Source organism: Dendrobates tinctorius, unplaced genomic scaffold (assembly GCF_039654945.1).
Source record: "Dendrobates tinctorius isolate UK_male_01 unplaced genomic scaffold, ASM3965494v1 ptg000003l, whole genome shotgun sequence".
Lineage (NCBI taxonomy): Eukaryota > Metazoa > Chordata > Amphibia > Anura > Dendrobatidae > Dendrobates > Dendrobates tinctorius.
In genome coordinates this window covers 20,739,852-20,761,916 of record NW_027361671.1, presented here as the reverse complement: position 1 = coordinate 20,761,916, position 22,065 = coordinate 20,739,852, and positions in this window count along the sequence as shown.

The following is a 22,065-nucleotide window of genomic DNA, read 5'->3' as shown; positions in this document are numbered from 1 at the left end:
TACATTAGGCTTCATTTTCCAGAAGTGGCGTGGCCAAAGTGGGGCCCAGTGATCTGACTGATGGCAGCCAACCAATTGCCCATCCCGGTTGCAGGGGTGGTCTGGATGGAGATTAGAGTGTGTGGAAAGGATGTAGGTCGAAAAAGGGTTGTGTTGTTCGCCAGGGATGTTGGTGGCGGGCCTGTGGTGACTCTCAGGATGAATATGCTGAAAGAAATCGGACCTCTCCTGGTCAGTGAAGTACTTTTCTTCTCTGGATCTGGCCAGCGGGTACTGGCAGGTGCACATGGCTGAATATGACCGACCAAAGACAGCGTTCATACTACTTATGGAACTGTTTGAGTTTATTAGGATGCCCTTTTGCCTGACCAATGCCCCCAGAACATTACAGCAGTTGATGGAGAGATGCTTGGGAGACTTAAATTTTGAAGCAACACTAATTTACCTCGATGACATCATCGTCTACGCAGCCACTTTTGAAGAACATCTTTGGCGGCTGGAGCAAATGTTGAGTCGACTGCAGAGTCACATATTGTATCCAGTGAAGGAGTGTGGCCTGCATGTGGAAAAGATAGCAGCCATGCAAGAGTGGCCCACCCCGACAACAGTGAAAGACTTTCGGACCTTCTTGGGGTTTACCAGGTACTACCGAAGATTCATGAAGAATTTCACTCATCTCGCTAATCTGCTATTGGAACTACTAAAGGGAGTGCCATCTGGTTTGAAGAATTGAGCTATTCAATGGGGAAGCAGTCAGGAAGAATCCTACAGAGTCCTGAAAATGGCCTTGACATAGGCCCCAATACTCACTTATGTGGATTTGTCACAACCCTTCATCCTTTATACTGATGGAAGCCTACATGGTCTAGGGGCCGTTCTTTGACAAATGCAGGAAAGAAAGGAGTGAGTGATAGCCTATGTGAGCCGGTCTCTTCACGACTCAGAATGAAACCTGGACAATTACAGCTTCTTCAAGTTGGAACGGCTAGCGTTGGTATGGGGAATTGACGAAAAGTTTGCAGAGTATTTGTCGGAGTCCAAAGTCCTGATGCGTACCGATAATAATCCCCAAGCCCACTGTGGAGAAACGGGGTCAGTGGGTGCTCACGCTGCTGGTCAGACTGCCTTTAGCAAGACTGCATGGACCAAGGCTCATACCACTGAACACCCGCTCTATGTCCTGGTGGGCAATACACTACACAGACAACTCAGGGTTAGGGTAAAACAGTGTGGCAATACTTTATTGAACCACAACATCCAATAGCAAACGGAACAATCCCAACAATTACCCCAAGATGGTGCATGTGAAGATCTAGAGTTGTGGGTGTTAGTAATCACCAAGGCAGGTTAACGATGCAACAAGTTTTATTTGTATCCATACAAGCATTTCAGTAAGTCCAGGTAGATGACCCCAATGTAATGCCCCAGTCCGCGGGATCAGCAACAAGTCAGTAAAAATAGTCCATGGGATAATTTCTAGGGGAATATAGATGTCATGGTATGCCTAGGTTACTTTAGGCTAAAACCCCGGGACCCCTGCAGTGTCCCTTAGACTAGGGAAAACCCTGTCTGTCCCTCAACCCAGGGTTTACACTGAAGGTGTGCCTGCCTGGGCCTCCACCCTGTCCCTGTCTCCTGTCCAGCCCTAAGCTGAACCCACCACCCTCCACCCAGTGAGGGGACCAGACACCAGACCCCACAAATACGTATGGACAGGGGTAAAAGAAATACCACACCGTTAATACACAAGGGAATACAATAATGTGCAAGGGCAACCAAATATATATATATAACAGATAGGAGAAAGAACAACTGAGAGATATACTGCACCAGATATCAGACGCTCCAAAACCACCACTGCTGACCGGTATTGCTAGCACTAGGCAAAAGCTATAGTCGGCGACGCCCATAGTCAGGACGGACTATTTAAAGACCAAGGGCGTGGCCCAGCCCTCAGCCAGCATGACAACCTGGTTAACCCTATCCCGACTGGAACAGAATACCCAACAAAGTCCCTGAGCATACTGTAGTGGAATAGGGTATTACCGCTGTCTGCCGGACACCCTGGTGTGAACAGTGTCCGACATGACAACACTGTAGTGGAATAGGGTATTACCGCTGTCTGCCGGACACCCTGGTGTGAACAGTGTCCGACATGACAATAGATCTCACGACCGAAGCCCGAGAAAACTTAGTTCCAAGTTCGATAGTCCATTCATGGGTTCCAGGAGCGGCCTTAACTCTGCTCCTTTCGCTTCAGATCCCCAGACACAACTGCACTCCCCCATCAAGTCTCTCAACTCTACTCCCAACCCCCTAACCAATGTACATTGAATTCACAGAGAGTGAAGTCTCCAGCCAGTCTGGAGTGGTGTGAACCCAAGTGGCCCCCCTACCGAGAGAAAGAAAGGCACATATTCCCCCACCAGATAAGGTCATTGCATGTAAATACAACATAAATTGAGGTAACTAGTCATCTGTGCTGGGAAAGTATTTCAGTTCCTCACAGTGCACATTACAGGGTCTCACCCTTCCCTTCCGCTGACTCACCATGATAATGGTAGATGTTATGTCCAAGCTTCCAGGGTCACTCCACCTGTGATACGCACACAGACAGGAAGTAACGACAAGCGTAGGGGGATAACCGAGAGCAGTCCTGTGTTCTTTCAGCCGGGTCTGAAGTACCCTGATCTGAGATCCTGAAGAGTGACACCAACCAGGAGAAAAGAAGTCTCTATTTTACCCGAGCCAGGTGATCTATTTTTAAATTTACCCAGTGTCCTTCAGTCCACCCTCACAGCCTTTCCCTATCTACCTTCGAAGCCAACAAACTGGTTATAGAATACAATACACAATTAGCATATTCGCACACAATAAACACAGATAAACAACCACTATGTACAAGCCACTATTACAGACTTAAACAGTATGTTAAATGGTATGCAAGTCTGTCTTCTTGACCGATCAGACATAAACACTTAAATCCACAAGCCAATATACAGATAAAAAGTCCATTCTTCTTGGTTTTCAAAAACATGGTTGTCTTGGAAATTAAGATACAATCTGGTTCCTTCACACCCACCTGGAAAATGCAAAATTGGGGGCATTGGTAGAATGATGGGTGGCCCACATGGCAAAATATCGGTACAAGATCGCTTACCGGGCCAGGTCCAAAAATATACACACTGATGCTCTCTCACTCGAGTGACTCATGAGCGGCACCAATGCGACCGAGTTGAAGAATTGGAGGCAGAAGAGATTCCTGTTTTTTGGGACCTTGCTAGGTGGTGATGCAGAGACAGATCAGAGAGGTGTCTGGAGAACAGGAGGTGGGACGACCTCAGGATGACTGGGTGTAACTTCAGCAAGCATATAAAGAACTTTCCAAGTTGAGACAGTGGGTGGCCCTGAAGCAACTTCCCAGCCAGCGAGAGGCGCTCTGTCCCCAGGGACTCTGCAGATTCTGAGACAGTGGGAGAGACTCCAGTTGGAAGATGGATTGCTATACAGAAGAGTACTGCTACTATGAGAATTGGGGGTCATTTGTCAAATAGTGCTCCCAGAAAAGTCGATCCATGTGGTGACTACAGAGGTCCATGAGAGGGACACACTTCGATCTGTAGAAGACGTTCCATTGGCTACAGAAGCTGGTATATCACCCCTGATTGATGACTGCAGTAGAGGAGGCCTGTTAAAGATGTTGGAGCTGTGAACTAACTAAACCTCCAGAGCAGAGGGTCCCGACGCAGACTATCATGACTTTTGCCCCTTGGAGATATTGATGATTGACTACTAAGCTGTAGGCCCGGCACATGTCAGGTATGAACACTGGTGATGACCGACCACTTCACTAAGTTCACTGTTGTCACTCCGACCCGGGACCAGACTGCTGAGTCAGCTGCACAGGCAATTTGCTGAGATTTCATAAGGGTGTACGGTTGCCCGAAAAGGTTCCAGTCTGACCAAGATGCTTGCTTCCAAGGGCGAATGACGGAAGAGTTACATTGTTTGTAACAGAATGAGCAGTCAAGAACTACGCCCCATCATCCTCAGGGGAATGGAGCTTGTGAGTGCTTTAATTGGACGTTGATCCAGATGCTCCAAACATTGGAGGAAGATCTGAAGATACAGTGGCCTTAGTTCATGGCTGAACTGGTGTGGGTGAACAACAATTGAATGCACAGTACAACGGGATACACCCCGTATACCTTGCTGTTCGGGCGAAAGGGAGGAGAGATCACTGAGCTGGAGTTAGACCCAGAAGAAGACTACCCGCAGACGGGGGTGTCTTCCTGGGTTTGGGAACACCGACATCGACTACAGACTCTTCACTGGCTGGTGCAGATGAAGTTCCGAGAACTTCAGCACCATGAAAAGACGCCTACTAGAGGGACAGCTCTGAGAGCAGGGTGTTGATCCTGAACAAGTGGCCCGAGGAAAACTGGAACACCAATGGAAGAAGACTCTGCATCAAGTGACACGGAGTCAGTTCTGATGGGCTGGTGTATGAAGTCCAGCCTGAACGGGAAGAAGGAGCACCTAACCGGATAGTTTATTGTAGCTGGTTGCGGTCCTGCCTGTCCCAGGGTCCTAAAGAAGAAAAAGAAGAGCTGAACATCACCGATGCGCCTACTTAAACATTTCTCGACTTTGACGAAGAAGAGATGCCAGTCTCACCCCCAAATCTTAATAATTCACTGTCTATTGTCCCCAGGGAAGTGAGCACTGAGGTGCCCCCCGCTTGAAGTGACAGAACAAAAATCCCCAAATATCCCCTTGCCTCTTATCAGTCAACCTGTATTATGCCGATTGGAGCGGACAACAGCTGGAGTACCCCCCACCAGTTATGAACAAATCAATTCATCTGGCAGCAAATTATTCAAGGAGTGAAAGGATGCAAATGTCTGGTGAAGGAATGTGAATGTCTGGTCAAATAGGCCCAGGTCACATGGATGGATTATTACATCCGAGGTCAGAAAGGGGTTAAATCAGAGAGTCATATCACACAAAATAGTTAATAAATAACAGTTCTCACATGTCTACTTCACATCAGCACAATTGTTGAAACATAATTCTTTTTTGTTAGGAAGTTATAAGGGTTAAAAGTTTACCAGCGATTTCTCATTTTTACAACAAAATTTGCAAATCCATTTTTTTAGGGACCACCTCACATTTGAAGTTACTTTGAGGGGTCTATATGGCAGAAAATACCCAAAAGTGACACCATTCTAAAAACTGCACCCCTCAAGCTACTCAAAACTGCATTCAAGAAGATTATTAACCCTTCAGGTGCTTCACTGGAATTTTTGGAATATGGAAGGAAAAAATAAACATTTACTTTTATTTCAAAAAACTTTTTCTTTAGACCTATTTTTTTTTTTACTTTTGCAAGGGTAGCATGAGAAAATGGACCATAAAATTTGTTGTGCAATTTCTCCTGAACATGCTGATACCCCATATTTGGGGGAAATCTACTGTTTGGGCACATAGCAGGATTCGGAAGGGAAGGAGCACCATTTCACATTTTGAATATAAAATTTGCTGGCATAATTAGCGGACGCCATGTCATGTTTGGAGAGGCCCTGATGTGCCTAAACAGTGGAAACCCCCAACAAGTGACACCATTTTGGAAACTAGACCCTTTAGTGAACTTATCTAGATGTGTATTGAGCACCTTGAACGCACAGGTGTTTCGCAGAAGTTTATAACGTTAAGCCGTGAAAATTAAAAAAACACATTTTTCTCAGACAAATCTTTTTTAGCTCAACATTTTACATTTTCATAAAGGTAAAAGGAGAAATTGCTCCACACAATTTGTTGTGCAATTTATCCTGAGTGTGCAGCTACCCAATATGTGGAGGAAAACAACTGTTTGGGTGCACGGCAGGGCTTAGAAGGGAAGGAGTGCCATTTGACTTTTTAAATGTAAAATTTGCTGGAATAATTAGCGGACGCCATGTCGCGTTTGGAGAGCCCCTGATGTGCCTAAACAGTGGAAACCCCCAACAAGTGACACCATTTTGGAAACTAGACCTCTTAGGGAACTTGAACCACAGCACAACAAGAGGAAGTATATAAACCACCACAGAGTATAGTCCATAAAATCAGTTTTATTATTCCATCAAAAATTAACACAACACTGCTGGACACCAATATGAACAGGAAGACAGTGTTTATCCAGAACAATATAATATTGTGGACAGAAAAAGCACCAAATAAGTCAGCTCACATAAAACCTTAACATAAACTAGCCACCATTTTAAAGAAAGTGCAATATGCTAATAGATGGACCAGACTGTGTAAACAATAGACAAATAAAGTGCTATAGTGCTAAATGCTAATTACACATCAGGTGCTAATTAGAAAAACAGTTCATTAAGGACATAAATTTAGAGTACACAGTGTGCTCATATAGCAGTATAAACTGACTTACAGGGTATCTATAATAATTAAAAAAATTTAAAAAAATTTCAAAGTTACCACAAAAATAAATTGAACCAGAAGTAGTACACCCTATTAATATCCAAATATACTATAGAATAGAGGTAAAAGTGCAATGTGCCTATAGATAAATCAAACTGTGCAAATATCATAAGCTAAAGTGCAGAATTACTGATGCATGAATTGCACACAGGCCGCTAATGAAGAGGAAGATAATGCACACATATAAGGGCATAGAGATGAACTTACTGGCTGTTTAGGATAACACAAGTGTCCTGCTGTCCCAACGCACGTTTCGTAACGAACTTCTTCAGGAGGCGTATTTAGGGGTGGTGTTTAGGGCTATTTATATAGCACCTGGCCAATCACAGGGGTTAAAACAACCCAACCTACATAAATCAGGTTTGTGCACCGGAGGTTGGAAAATAACAGGAGCAAAATCTCCATGATTGCGGCGCATGGTCAATCACAGGGGTTAAAACAACCCAACTTACATAAATCAGGTGTGTGCACCGGAGGTTGTAAAATGACAGCAGCAAAATCTCCATGATTGCCCCCCTAAGTGCTAGAAAAGCAAAATCCTCCTCAAGTGACCTAGGAAATTATAACACTTTGGGAATTTATCTACAGATGTAGTGACAATTTTGACTCCATGGGTGTTTTCCAGAAACAAGCAGCAGTGGATAATGCTGGGTGAAAATTGCAAACTAACGTTGTAGTGACCAGCACATTATGCCCAGCCCTTGATGGATTCATTCACTATAATGAGGCAGCAGAGTTACTCTGGACTCACTCTGGCCTCTGTTCACCGTTGTCCTTCTTTTCAGAAGTGAACAAAACTGTGGCCGACGACACTTTTATGCAATCCTAAAAAGACGGACTCCGCCGGATCAGAGGTTAGACGGCATCTACAGTGCCTCCATCTACCTCATTATAAGGAATCTTCAGCCAGAGGTTCCGTCTAAATCAAGTATTTCAGAGATTTACATGGAAACCCCGAAGTAAACACTCAGCGCAGAGCGCAAGATAAAGGTGCGCTGAGCCTTACTGCAGTCTTTGGGAGGCAGAATGAAAAAATCAACAGCATGTGAAGAATTGGTTTTATTCATTTTTTAAGCCGCTCCTCATGCGGTATAAGTGAGTAGGCAACTTTATCTATCAAAGCAACCTGGGCTTCCATAACACCTCAGCAGTTCAACAGGCTGATCACCTCCATGCCCCACCGCATTGATGCAGTAATTCATGCCAAAGGAGCCCCGGCCAAGTCTTGAGTGCATTTACGGAATATACATTTCAGATTTTAAAATCATTTTTCAAGCTGGTGTTATAAAGTATTCTAATTTACTGAGATAATGACTTTTGGGTTTTCATTGGCTGTAAGCCATAATCATCAACGTTAACAGAAATAAACACTTGAAATATATCACTCTGTTTGTAATGACTCTATATAATCTGAGTTTCTCTTTTAGTATTGAAGAACTGAAATAAATTAACTCTTCGATGATATTCTAGTTTTGTGAGATGCACCTGTATCTCTGTGATTTAAGGGCATAAAAATTCAAAGTTGGAAAATTGCAAAATTTTCCAAATTTTCGCCAAATTTCCGTTTTTCTCAAAAATAAACGTAAGTCATACCAAATAAATTTAACCACTTTCATGAAGTACAGCATGTCTTGAAAAAACAATCTCAGAATCACCAGGATCCGTTGAAGTGTTCCAGAGTTATAACCTCAGAAAGTGACAGCGGTCAGAATTGTAAAAATTGGTCCAGTCATTATTGTGCAAACACCCTCAGGGGTAAAGAGGTTAATAAGTAACATTTCTCACATCACTGACTTACATCAGCACAATTTGCAAAACCGTAAACCTTGTACATAAACGGTTCGGCTCCGTACACATCTCCACTCCGTACACCTCGTACACATGCAGCTCTGCTCCGTACACATCGTACACATCTCTTCACTGTACACCTCGTACACACACGGCTCCGCTCCGTACACATCTCTGCTCCATACACCTCATACACACGCGGCTCCGCTCCATACACATCTCCGCTCCGTACACCTTGTACACACATGGCTCCGCTCCGTACACCTCGTACACATGCGGCTCTGCTCTGTACACCTTGTACATACGCGGCTCCGCTCCATACACTTCGTACACACGGGGCTAAGCTCCATACACTTTGTACACACGCAGCTCCGCTCCATACACTTCGTACGCACACGGCTCCGCTCTGTACACCTCCTACACATGCGGCTCCGCTCCGTACACATCGTACACACACGGCTCTGCTCCATACACATCTCCACTCTGTACACCTTGTACACACTCAGCTCTGCTCCATACACCTCGTACACATCTCTGCTTCATACACCTCATAAACACACGGCTCCGCTCTGTACACCTCATACACACATGGCTCGCCCTCCGTACACCTCGCACACACGTGGCTCTGCTCAGTACACCTCGTACACATACGGCACTTCTCTGTACACCTCATACACACGTGGCTCTGCTCCATACACCTCAAACACGTGGCTCCGCTCCGTACACCTTGTACACACATGGCTCCACTCCGTACACCTCGTACACACACATCTCCTTTCCGTACACCTTGTACACACACGGCTCCACTCCACACACACCTTGTACACACACGACTCCACTCCGCACACCTTGTACACACATGGCTCCGCTCCGTACACCTCGTACACACACATCTCCTTTCCGTACACCTTGTACACAGACGGCTCTGCTCCACACACCTTGTACACACATGGCTCCGCTCCGCACACCTTGTACACACACAGCTCCGCTCCGCACACCTCGTACACACATGGCTCTGCTCCGTACACCTCGTACACACACATCTCCTTTCCGTACACCTTGTACACACACGGCTCTGCTCCGTACACCTCGTACACACATGGCTCCGCTCCGTACACCTCATACACACGTGGCTCTGCTCCGTACACTTCGTACACACACGGCTCCGCTCCGTACAGCTCATACACACGTGGCCCCACTCCGTACACTTCGTACACACATGACCCTGCTCTGTACACACATGGCTCCGCTCCGTACACCTCATACACACATGGCTCCGCTCCATACACCTCGTGCACACACAGCTCTGCTACATCCACCCTGTAAACAACTCCTGACCCCACACAGAAACTTCCCCTCATCCAGCACGATGACAACCAGCACAGCAGAGTCCTGCATACACCGAGGCCCCTGATCATGTGATCCTTGGCTCCTCCCCCCATGACCTCATCACAGGTCCTGTGTGCACAGAAGAGAACAGCCTAGCGACGTTATTGCTGGCTGTGAGGGGCTGCGGTGGGTCTCTTTGGGAGGGTGAGGATGGGGTGCATAGGGGGGGCGTGCGGCTTATCTCAGTGAGGAGCGGGAAAAATAGACTCCCGGGTGGGACAGCGGGTGGGAGGGTCAAAATCGGGACAGTCCCGCTAGATCCGGGACAGTTGGGAAGTGTGATAAATCTTATGTTTTTCCTTCATGGAAGTGGCATTTTTCCAACCTACAGAGGACTACACATCGCTTTGGAGAGCTATATGCCTATAATAATACCAACCCAATATTGGCTGCAGACTTGATTTTGTCACCAACAAGCCTTAATAGTCCACAGTGCTATCCTGGCTCTTAACAATTTTCTCCAGATTTCTGATGTAAATCTGGTCAAGGCCCTGTAAAATGTTTGTGAAACTTGTAGTTTTGCAAACGTTTAGAGATTTTTACAATTTTGACACTACTCTGGCTAACTTATTGACTTTTTAGTGTAGTTTAGGCAATAGGAAGCAAAGTTAAGTACGACTGAAAAATTCATCATAATGTAAACTACAAAAGCGGTGTAAGCGTATGACAGGTGTACGAAAGTCCCCATTAGCTGAGCTGGAAGGATGGGGAAGGTCTGCTCAGTTATTCTTTATGAATGTATTTGAAAAGTGAATCCATGTTTCCGGTCTTGTAGTGTTGGATTCCACAGTGAAACTACTTTTTTTTTTTTTTTGCTTACATGGCACCTTTAAATTCCACAGCTTTTTACAGACATCATCATGACTTTGCCTACAATATAAATTTAGTAGGTTTTGGGGGTGTTGGAGGCAACCCAAAAAAAAAACAGAAAGAACATACAAACTCCTTGCAGATGTTGTCCTTGGTGGAATTTGAACTCGGCAAGCCAGAGCTGCAAGGCTGCAGCGCTAACCACTGAGCACTGCACTACTGATTAGTATTTTTATTAGGTGCTATTAATAATTATATTTAGCATTATTATTCATAAGAGCTGTACTGTATCTGTTTTCATTCTATGTACAACTTGTTCTTTCAGTCATCAACAAAACAAGATAAAGAAAGGTCTAAGACCAATCACTAACCTTGCGCATATTCAGGTTCCAAATATCTTCTTTTCAGCTCTGTGGGAAAAAAATAAGGCTCATTCTTTAGCAAAGAATAGCGCTTTAAGTCGTAATCACAACTCTAAAAATTAATCCACCATGAGAACATTCCTATGTGTTTAAATAAAAAAAAAGTTTTGGTAACGCGTTGAAAAAAGATGGATTGTTCTCAGTTGGAGAAACAAATTAATAATCTTGTAAATTATAATAACTTTTAATGGCTATTGGCTAAAAAAAACTAAAATAAGTGATGCTACTTCATCAGGCACGGTATAACAAAGTATCTGAAGAAACATAAGTATATACACAATAGGAGCAGAGACATGACATAAAAATTGAATATTTAAAAAACAAGCTTGGTAGTTTTCCTTTGGAAAGAAAATTTCCTAAGTAACATGCTGTCTCCAGAAGGTCAACGCTAAGCTCTGCCCCTTAGAGGACAAGATTTGACAATGTTCACACAGGCTTTTTGTTTGTGTCTTTTTTTGTGATCCTTGCAAATTGTATCGCAAATTGTTTGAATTTGCTGGCGCTGTGAATTTCAGGAAATTCAGCTAAATGTTGATTTGCCGCGGATTGCCAAATATAAGCAAAAACCCATCATGCAGTAAGGATGAGAAAAGAAATATTGGGTGATCATGGAACGAGAAAATGAAAACAGAGAAATTACAGTTTACATCCACTAGATGGCGGCATATAATCAGTGAAAAATAATGTACTGATTTGCTACTGATTTTAAGTACATCTATTCAAGGCATCTATTCAATGTCCAGTGTGCATAGAATCCTCACCAAAATTTTCATGTAACGCATTTAGCTTTTACTATATAAGCACATACTCAGCACAGATTTTAGGCAAGATCTGAGGTGGAGCCCTTTAGCTGAGTGTGAACTCAGCCTAAGGCCTCCTTCACATGTCCTGCTGATTCTGGTACTAGAAAAAAACAGTAATGTTGAGATCCATGGTGCGTGTGCCATCCATTTGTATGTACGTGACATCCGTGTGTCCGTGTGCTGTCTATATCCGTGTATCCGTAAGCTGTCAGAGTGACATGTATGGAATGAAATGCAGTATAGAAATTAAAGAGTGTTATGCATTAAAGATGTTTAAAGATAGAGATAGATACCGTAGCAAAGAGCAACACACTGTAGATAGATATGTCAGTGTGATGAATAATCATTGCTTTGCGTGTATAGTTTTCTGTACTTGTATTTATTAGTGTTGAGCATTCCGATACCGCAAGTATCGGGTATCGGCCGATATTAGCGGTATCGGAATTCCGATACTTAATTCCGATACTTTTTTCATATCGGATTCCGGGATCGGAATCGGAATAGGAAGTTCCCATCATGCTATGAGCCTGCTTGCTTTGATTAAGCCAATGGGAATCCTCCGAAGTGTGGGCACATCCTGTTAGGCATGTAGGCATGTTAACTATTGGCATGGCTGTGATTGGCTGCCGAAATGATGTCATGATGCACTATAAAAGCCACCGCAGCCGCCATTTCTGGTCACTCTGCTGTGAATTCAGTTAGGGACAGGCTGCTGTAGAAGACTGTGAGGGACAGTTAGAAATAGCGATTCTAAAAACAATATTGTGCTTTATCCAGGCTACATAAACCACCACTGTAGCTTGCTTTTCCCTAGCAGCGCTGTTTTCACAGCTGTCTGCAAGGGCTGTGTGAGTGCAGCTCACGCTGTGGAGTGGGTCCTGCAGCCACGTCAGGCTGTAGGCCACCCAGTGTGATCACTGCTGCCTCATACATCTTTTATTTTTTGAGCTGCATTTTTTAAATAATTTCAATCTAGTGTGCTTCCATCCGTATCCATATACGTTGGTTGCAAACACTAGTAGTAGACAGCGGAGCCTTTCTGCAGCCTTTCAGTGCTAGTGTCCACTTTGCTGCACTGTTCACGGCTGTCTGAGAGGTCTCTGACTGTGTGTGAGTGCAGCTCACGCTGAGTAGTGTGTCCTGCAGCTACGTCTGGCTGTAGGACGCTCAGCGTGCGTCACTGCCTCACACATATTTTTATTTGAGTGCAGCTCATTTTTTCTTCTATTAGTGTGCATCCATCCGTCTCCATCTACGGTGGTTGCAAACACTATATAGGAGTACACAGCGGAGCCTTTCTGCAGCCTGTCAGTGCCAGTGCCCACTTAGCTGCACTGTTGACGGCTGTCTGAGAGGTCTCTGACTGTGTGTGAGTGCAGCTCACGCTGAGTAGAGTGTCCTGCAGCTACGTCTGGTTGTAGGACGCTCAACGTGCGTCACTGCCTCACACATATTTGTCTCTGAGTGCAGCTCATTTTTTCTTCTCCTATTAGTGTGCATCCATCCGTATCCATCAACATTGGTTGGTTGCAAACACTATATAGGAGTAGATAGAGGAGCCTTTTTTTCTGGCTTGTGCCCTGCCGGCGCAGCCAGATTAGTATTACCCAATTTTTTTGGAGCCTCATCTTTTGCATTGTAGGTTACCTGCCTGCATTGTAATAGCTCCAAAAAGTTGGTGATACTATCAGTTTCAATTCTTTGTTCTCATACTTTGAGTTTGTTTCAAACAAAGAAACCACATAAAAAGTTCACCAAACACTACATTTTGAACTTGTGTAGGCCACATCAGCTCCTATTAAAGTCTAGTCCACACACACACACTTCATAAAATTAGTGTTTCTTGTACCTGTAACCAGCTGTTCAGGAATAAGCACACTAAGGCCCCCCTTTGTCCTTTTTTGCCTATCTTAAGCAGTCTTGCAAGATGAAGAAGGCAGGGAGTAAGGCGCGGGGGCGTGGGCGTGGGCGTGGAGTTTCAGCAGGGAGAGGACGTGGGGATTCTGCAGGGAGAGGACGTGGGGATTCTACAGGTAGAGGACGTGGGGATTCTGGGCCTGCTGCGGGCACCAGTGGATCAGCATCCCCCAGTTTTAGCAGGCAACAGTCCTTTATGCGCAGCTTTGTAGGACCTCAACGTACCCCACTGCTGCGGGAGGAACAAATTGAAGCCGTTGTCGGATGGATGGCAGCTAACGCATCGACTTCAATTACTTCCGCATCCTCTCAGGGTCAGAGCACCGAAGAGCAACCATCTGTCTCTTCACCACCTGCCAAAGTGCCCAGGCAGTCAGAGAGACATGGACAGGAGCCATCACAATCTCTACTTCTGTTCTCGGAATCTGTTGGCTTGGAAAGAGGGGGCCAGCCAAGCAGCATTCCTGAATGTGAAGAAGAGGGAGTATGCAGTGATGCGCAACTTCTTTGTCCCTCTGAATCTGAAGAGGCGAGTGGGCCAGTGCCTATGGTCAGCACACCTCAGTACGCATCAGATGATGACGAGACTCAGTTGCCACTTTCTGGTGCGTACGGTGCTGGCGAGACAACCCCGGAGAAGCAGCTGTTTGAAGAGGGGAGGGAAGATGATGAGGTCCTTGACCCATCATGGCGTGAGCAACAGGAAGGTGGTGGGAGCAGCTCGGAGGAAGAGATTCCCCTACCGGCCAAAACAGGAGGCAGAGGGAGGGGGAAGACTTGGTTGCCTGTACCCTCCACTTCGGCACCCGTTAGGAGCATTCCTCCTTCCAAAGGCAAACCGGGCGCTCACAAGAGTTGCAGTGCGTGGTCCTTTTTTGACACAGTTGCAGATGACATTTGCTTTGTCAAATGCAAGCTGTGTCATCAGAGAGTCAAAAGAGGGAGAAATGTCAGCAACCTCAATACCACAAATATGTGGAAACATGTGCGCACCAAGCACGAGTTGGAGTTGCAGAGACACCCTCAAGATGTAGGCCAACGTACAGCACCACCTACCACCTCTTCAGTTCGTGTTGGGCCCTCTTCCTCCAGCTCACACACTGCTGGTTCGGCTTCCTCACAGGATCGCCAAGGAAGAACCTCTGCCACTGTTGTCCGGAGACCCTGTCAGATTCCACCCATAACAGCACGTTCCCATCCATCACAGCCATCGGTAGCACAGGCATGGGATAAAAGGCGCCCTTACTCGGCAAACCATCCCCGAGCACAGTCTCTGAATGCTGGCATTGCCAAACTTCTGGCAGTTGAAATGCTGTCATTCAGGCTGGTGGACACTGACACCTTCCGGGACTTAATGGCATTGGCAGTCCCCCAATACAACGTGCCCAGCCGCTTTTATTTCAGCAGGCGAGCCGTCCCTGCCCTGCAGAAACATGTTGAGGGCAAAATAAAACATGCGCTACTAAACGCCGTTAGTAGCAAGGTCCACCTGACCACCGATGCGTGGACCAGTAACCATGGACAGGGACGATACCTTTCCCTCACTGCCCACTGGGTCAATGTTGTGGAGCCGGGTACGGATCTGGAGAGTGGCGCTGTACGTGTTCTTCCAACGCCACGGATTGCAGGACTCCAGTCTGTACACATAGACTCCTCCTCCTACTCAAGTTCCTCAGAAACAGCAGAGCAGGAGCCTGTTACGACCGATATGAGCACAGCCGTGGCCAAACGTCAACAGGCTGTACTCAAATTAATTTCTTTGGGGAATCGAAGCCACACAGCGCAGGAGCTCTGGAATGCTATCAAGCTGGAGAGCGATGTGTGGTTTGGGCCAGCGAATCTCCAGCCAGGCTTGGTAGTGTGTGACAATGGCCGAAATCTGGTGGCAGCTCTTGGCCTAGGCAACCTCACACACATCCCATGTCTGGCACATGTTCTTAACTTGGTCGTGCAGAGCTTTCTGAGGGACTATCCGGATCTTGATGCACTGTTGCACAAGGTCCGCATAGAGTGCGCTCACTTGCGACGTTCCAGCACGGCAAGATCGCGCCTCGCTGCTCTGCAGCGACGATTTGGCCTTCCAGAACATCGCATCATATGTGACCTACCCACCCGATGGAATTCAACGTTACATATGTTGGAGCGGTTGTGTGAGCAGCAGGCAGCAGTCATGGAGTACCAGCTGCATCAGGCGCAAACAAGTCGCACTGTGCGCCGTTCACACTTCAGCACCATTGAGTGGGCCTCTATGAAGGACATCTGCCTCGTTTTGCGTGCCTTCGATGAATCCACGCGGATGGCGAGTGCAGATGATGCACTAGTCAGCATGACTGTCCCCCTTATCTGCCTGCTTCAACAAACACTGCAAGCACTAAGGGATGAGGTTTCAGAAGAGGTGGAGGATGAGGAGTCCCAAATGCCATCTGCTTCTGGACAGTCTGCGCTACGTGTTTCCTCACAAAGGCCTAGGCAGGGGACACTTTGTGAGGAGGATGAGGAGGAGTCGATGGAGGAGGAAGACATCTCTCCAGAGGAGGGAGGTACACAAACCTCTACTCAGTATGTACAGCGAGGGTGGGGTGATGCAGAGCAGGTCGAGGTCACGCCTCAAACAGGGGACAGCGGTTCTTTGGCAGTTGGGAGTCTGCAGCACATGGTTGATTTCATGCTGCAGTGCCTGAGAAACGACCGCCGCATCGCCCACATTCTCGTCTCGGCTGATTATTGGGTGTACACCCTCCTAGATCCTCGCTACCGGGACAGCGTACAAAGGCTCATACCAACGTTGAACCGGGAGCGTAAAATGCGGGAGTACGAAGAGTCACTGGTGCAGTCCATAATGTTTTCCATTCCACCCGACAGCATTGTTGCAAGTGCTTTACAAAGCAGCTCTGTGCGTCGAGGCAGTGGAGGAAACTCTGCACAAAGAGGGAGCAGAGGCAGTGCCGCAGCACAAGGCAAGACCACTATGGCCCAAATGTGGCAAAGTTTTGTGTGTCCACCACAATTGTCTACACCATCAGCGACGCCTCGAGTCAGCAGGAGGCAACGCTTCCGTCAGATGGTGTCAGACTACATGTCTTGCCCTGTCGCTGTACTCCCAGATGGCTCTTCCCCCTTCAAGTTTTGGGTCTCTAAGCTGGATACATGGCCAGAGCTTAGCCAGTATGCATTGGAGGTGCTGGCTTGCCCTGCTGCCAGTGTATTATCGGAACGTGTCTTTAGTGCCGCAGGTGGTGTACTAACAGACCGTCGCACGCGACTATCTTCCGATAATGTTGACCGGCTGACTTTTCTGAAAATGAACAAGGCCTGGATCTCCAAAGACTTTGCCATTCCTCTTACAGACTAAATTAGTGGTTGGCAACTGTATCCAGGTCTGCTGGTGTGTTCATTTTTCTACCACCTGAACTATAATCCCTGTGCTTCAACACAGCCAGTTGTCGCTCAGATGTGTCGTCTGCACAGAGAAACACACTAGCTCCTGTGTTACTGGGGTTCAGTAATGCCAGCTGATCCCCTGCTGTGTGGACGGCAGAGTCACCAGCTCCATCAACATTCAAACCACTACTGATTTTTAACCGTGCCCAACTTAGGTCTCTGGCTCCACTGTCTCTACTATTTCCCCTGACCTCCAACCCCGCCATCTACATCTCTGAAGTGGCGTCAGCACAATCTACACTTGTTCCTGTGTTCCTGTGGCTCAGTCCCATCAGTTTATCCCCTGATGTGTGTCCGGCAAGGTCTCCTGCTCTGTCCACATTCCCATAACCAGTAGTGGGAATGAGGACAGAGCTGGCGAACTTGCCGGACAAACATCAGGGGATCAACTGATGGGACTGAGCACCAGTAACACAGGAACAAGTGTAGATTGTGCTGACGCCACTTCAGAGATGTAGCTGGCGGGGTTGGAGGCCAGGGTAAATAGTAGAGACAGTGGAGCCAGAGGCCTAAGTGGAGCATGGTTAGAATCAGTAGTAGTCCACAACCTCCATAAAAACCGCTGCCCATTGGCCTCTGCATGCGGCATGCGTAATCCTGGGCACCAACAGCGTCAGTTGGTGTTCAGAAGTGTCGTCTCCACAGAGCCAAACACATTCGTTCAAGTGTTAGTGGGGTTCAGCACTGCCAGCTGTTCCCCTGCTGTGGAGATGGCAAGTCTCCTGCTGCCTTCACCTGCCAAAATCCAGTAGGCCCCAGCCTGCTCCTCGCCTAATCCTGGGCTCCAACAGCGTCAGTTGGTGTTCAGAAGTGTCGTCTCCACAGAGCCAAACACATTCGTTCAAGTGTTAGTGGGGTTCAGCACTGCCAGCTGTTCCCCTGCTGTGGAGATGGCAAGTCTCCTGCTGCATTCACCTGCCAAAATCCAGTAGGCCCCAGCCTGCTCCTCGCCTAATCCTGGGCTCCAACAGCGTCAGTTGGTGTTCAGAAGTGTCGTCTCCACAGAGCCAAACACATTCGTTCAAGTGTTAGTGGGGTTCAGCACTGCCAGCTGTTCCCCTGCTGTGGAGATGGCAAGTCTCCTGCTGCATTCACCTGCCAAAATCCAGTAGGCCCCAGCCTGCTCCTCGCCTAATCCTGGGCTCCAACAGCGTCAGTTGGTGTTCAGAAGTGTCGTCTCCACAGAGCCAAACACATTCGTTCAAGTGTTAGTGGGGTTCAGCACTGCCAGCTGTTCCCCTGCTGTGGAGATGGCAAGTCTCCTGCTGCATTCACCTGCCAAAATCCAGTAGGCCCCAGCCTGCTCCTCGCCTAATCCTGGGCTCCAACAGCGTCAGTTGGTGTTCAGAAGTGTCGTCTCCACAGAACCAAACACATTCGTTCAAGTGTTAGTGGGGTTCAGCACTGCCAGCTGTTCCCCTGCTGTGGAGATGGCAAGTCTCCTGCTGCATTCACCTGCCAAAATCCAGTAGGCCCCAGCCTGCTCCTCGCCTAATCCTGGGCTCCAACAGCGTCAGTTGGTGTTCAGAAGTGTCGTCTCCACAGAGCCAAACACATTCGTTCAAGTGTTAGTGGGGTTCAGCACTGCCAGCTGTTCCCCTGCTGTGGAGATGGCAAGTCTCCTGCTGCATTCACCTGCCAAAATCCAGTAGGCCCCAGCCTGCTCCTCGCCTAATCCTGGGCTCCAACAGCGTCAGTTGGTGTTCAGAAGTGTCGTCTCCACAGAACCAAACACATTCGTTCAAGTGTTAGTGGGGTTCAGCACTGCCAGCTGTTCCCCTGCTGTGGAGATGGCAAGTCTCCTGCTGCATTCACCTGCCAAAATCCAGTAGGCCCCAGCCTGCTCCTCGCCTAATCCTGGGCTCCAACAGCGTCAGTTGGTGTTCAGAAGTGTCGTCTCCACAGAGCCAAACACATTCGTTCAAGTGTTAGTGGGGTTCAGCACTGCCAGCTGTTCCCCTGCTGTGGAGATGGCAAGTCTCCTGCTGCATTCACCTGCCAAAATCCAGTAGGCCCCAGCCTGCTCCTCGCCTAATCCTGGGCTCCAACAGCGTCAGTTGGTGTTCAGAAGTGTCGTCTCCACAGAGCCAAACACATTCGTTCAAGTGTTAGTGGGGTTCAGCACTGCCAGCTGTTCCCCTGCTGTGGAGATGGCAAGTCTCCTGCTGCATTCACCTGCCAAAATCCAGTAGGCCCCAGCCTGCTCCTCGCCTAATCCTGGGCTCCAACAGCGTCAGTTGGTGTTCAGAAGTGTCGTCTCCACAGAACCAAACACATTCGTTCAAGTGTTAGTGGGGTTCAGCACTGCCAGCTGTTCCCCTGCTGTGGAGATGGCAAGTCTCCTGCTGCCTTCACCTGCCAAAATCCAGTAGGCCCCAGCCTGCTCCTCGCCTAATCCTGGGCTCCAACAGCGTCAGTTGGTGTTCAGAAGTGTCGTCTCCACAGAGCCAAACACATTCGTTCAAGTGTTAGTGGGGTTCAGCACTGCCAGCTGTTCCCCTGCTGTGGAGATGGCAGTCTCTCCTGCTGTCTCCGCATTACAAAGACAGTAGGCCTCTGCCTACACCCTCCTATTTCCTGGGCTTCAACACAGCCAGTTGTAGTTCGGAAGTGCCGTCCACACGGAAAGAGATACTTGCTCCCGTGTCTCAGTGGGGTTCAGTAACGTCAGCTGATCCCCTGCTGTGTGGATGGCAGTCTCTCCTGCTGTAAACTCATTCAAAATACAGTAGGCCTCTGCCTACACCCTCCTATTTCCTGGGCTTCAACACAGCCAGTTGTAGTTCGGAAGTGCCGTCCACACGGAAAGAGACACTTGCTCCCGTGTCTCAGTGGGGTTCAGTAACGTCAGCTGATCCCCTGCTGTGTGGATGGCAGTCTCTCCTGCTGTCACCTCATTCAAAATTCAGTAGGCCTCTGCCTACACCCTCCTATTTCCTGGGCTTCAACACAGCCAGTTGTAGTTCGGAAGTGCCGTCCACACGGAAAGAGATACTTGCTCCCGTGTCTCAGTGGGGTTCAGTAACGTCAGCTGATCCCCTGCTGTGTGGATGGCAGTCTCTCCTGCTGTCACCTCATTCAAAATTCAGTAGGCCTCTGCCTACACCCTCCTATTTCCTGGGCTTCAACACAGCCAGTTGTAGTTCGGAAGTGCCGTCCACACGGAAAGAGATACTTGCTCCCGTGTCTCAGTGGGGTTCAGTAACGTCAGCTGATCCCCTGCTGTGTGGATGGCAGTCTCTCCTGCTGTCACCTCATTCAAAATTCAGTAGGCCTCTGCCTACACCCTCCTATTTCCTGGGCTTCAACACAGCCAGTTGTAGTTCGGAAGTGCCGTCCACACGGAAAGAGATACTTGCTCCCGTGTCTCAGTGGGGTTCAGTAACGTCAGCTGATCCCCTGCTGTGTGGATGGCAGTCTCTCCTGCTGTCACCTCATTCAAAATTCAGTAGGCCTCTGCCTACACCCTCCTATTTCCTGGGCTTCAACACAGCCAGTTGTAGTTCGGAAGTGCCGTCCACACGGAAAGAGATACTTGCTCCCGTGTCTCAGTGGGGTTCAGTAACGTCAGCTGATCCCCTGCTGTGTGGATGGCAGTCTCTCCTGCTGTAAACTCATTCAAAATACAGTAGGCCTCTGCCTACACCCTCCTATTTCCTGGGCTTCAACACAGCCAGTTGTAGTTCGGAAGTGCCGTCCACACGGAAAGAGATACTTGCTCCCGTGTCTCAGTGGGGTTCAGTAACGTCAGCTGATCCCCTGCTGTGTGGATGGCAGTCTCTCCTGCTGTAAACTCATTCAAAATACAGTAGGCCTCTGCCTACACCCTCCTATTTCCTGGGCTTCAACACAGCCAGTTGTAGTTCGGAAGTGCCGTCCACACGGAAAGAGACACTTGCTCCCGTGTCTCAGTGGGGTTCAGTAACGTCAGCTGATCCCCTGCTGTGTGGATGGCAGTCTCTCCTGCTGTCACCTCATTCAAAATTCAGTAGGCCTCTGCCTACACCCTCCTATTTCCTGGGCTTCAACACAGCCAGTTGTAGTTCGGAAGTGCCGTCCACACGGAAAGAGACACTTGCTCCCGTGTCTCAGTGGGGTTCAGTAACGTCAGCTGATCCCCTGCTGTGTGGATGGCAGTCTCTCCTGCTGTAAACTCATTCAAAATACAGTAGGCCTCTGCCTACACCCTCCTATTTCCTGGGCTTCAACACAGCCAGTTGTAGTTCGGAAGTGCCGTCCACACGGAAAGAGATACTTGCTCCCGTGTCTCAGTGGGGTTCAGTAACGTCAGCTGATCCCCTGCTGTGTGGATGGCAGTCTCTCCTGCTGTCACCTCATTCAAAATTCAGTAGGCCTCTGCCTACACCCTCCTATTTCCTGGGCTTCAACACAGCCAGTTGTAGTTCGGAAGTGCCGTCCACACGGAAAGAGATACTTGCTCCCGTGTCTCAGTGGGGTTCAGTAACGTCAGCTGATCCCCTGCTGTGTGGATGGCAGTCTCTCCTGCTGTAAACTCATTCAAAATACAGTAGGCCTCTGCCTACACCCTCCTATTTCCTGGGCTTCAACACAGCCAGTTGTAGTTCGGAAGTGCCGTCCACACGGAAAGAGATACTTGCTCCCGTGTCTCAGTGGGGTTCAGTAACGTCAGCTGATCCCCTGCTGTGTGGATGGCAGTCTCTCCTGCTGTCACCTCATTCAAAATTCAGTAGGCCTCTGCCTACACCCTCCTATTTCCTGGGCTTCAACACAGCCAGTTGTAGTTCGGAAGTGCCGTCCACACGGAAAGAGATACTTGCTCCCGTGTCTCAGTGGGGTTCAGTAACGTCAGCTGATCCCCTGCTGTGTGGATGGCAGTCTCTCCTGCTGTAAACTCATTCAAAATACAGTAGGCCTCTGCCTACACCCTCCTATTTCCTGGGCTTCAACACAGCCAGTTGTAGTTCGGAAGTGCCGTCCACACGGAAAGAGATACTTGCTCCCGTGTCTCAGTGGGGTTCAGTAACGTCAGC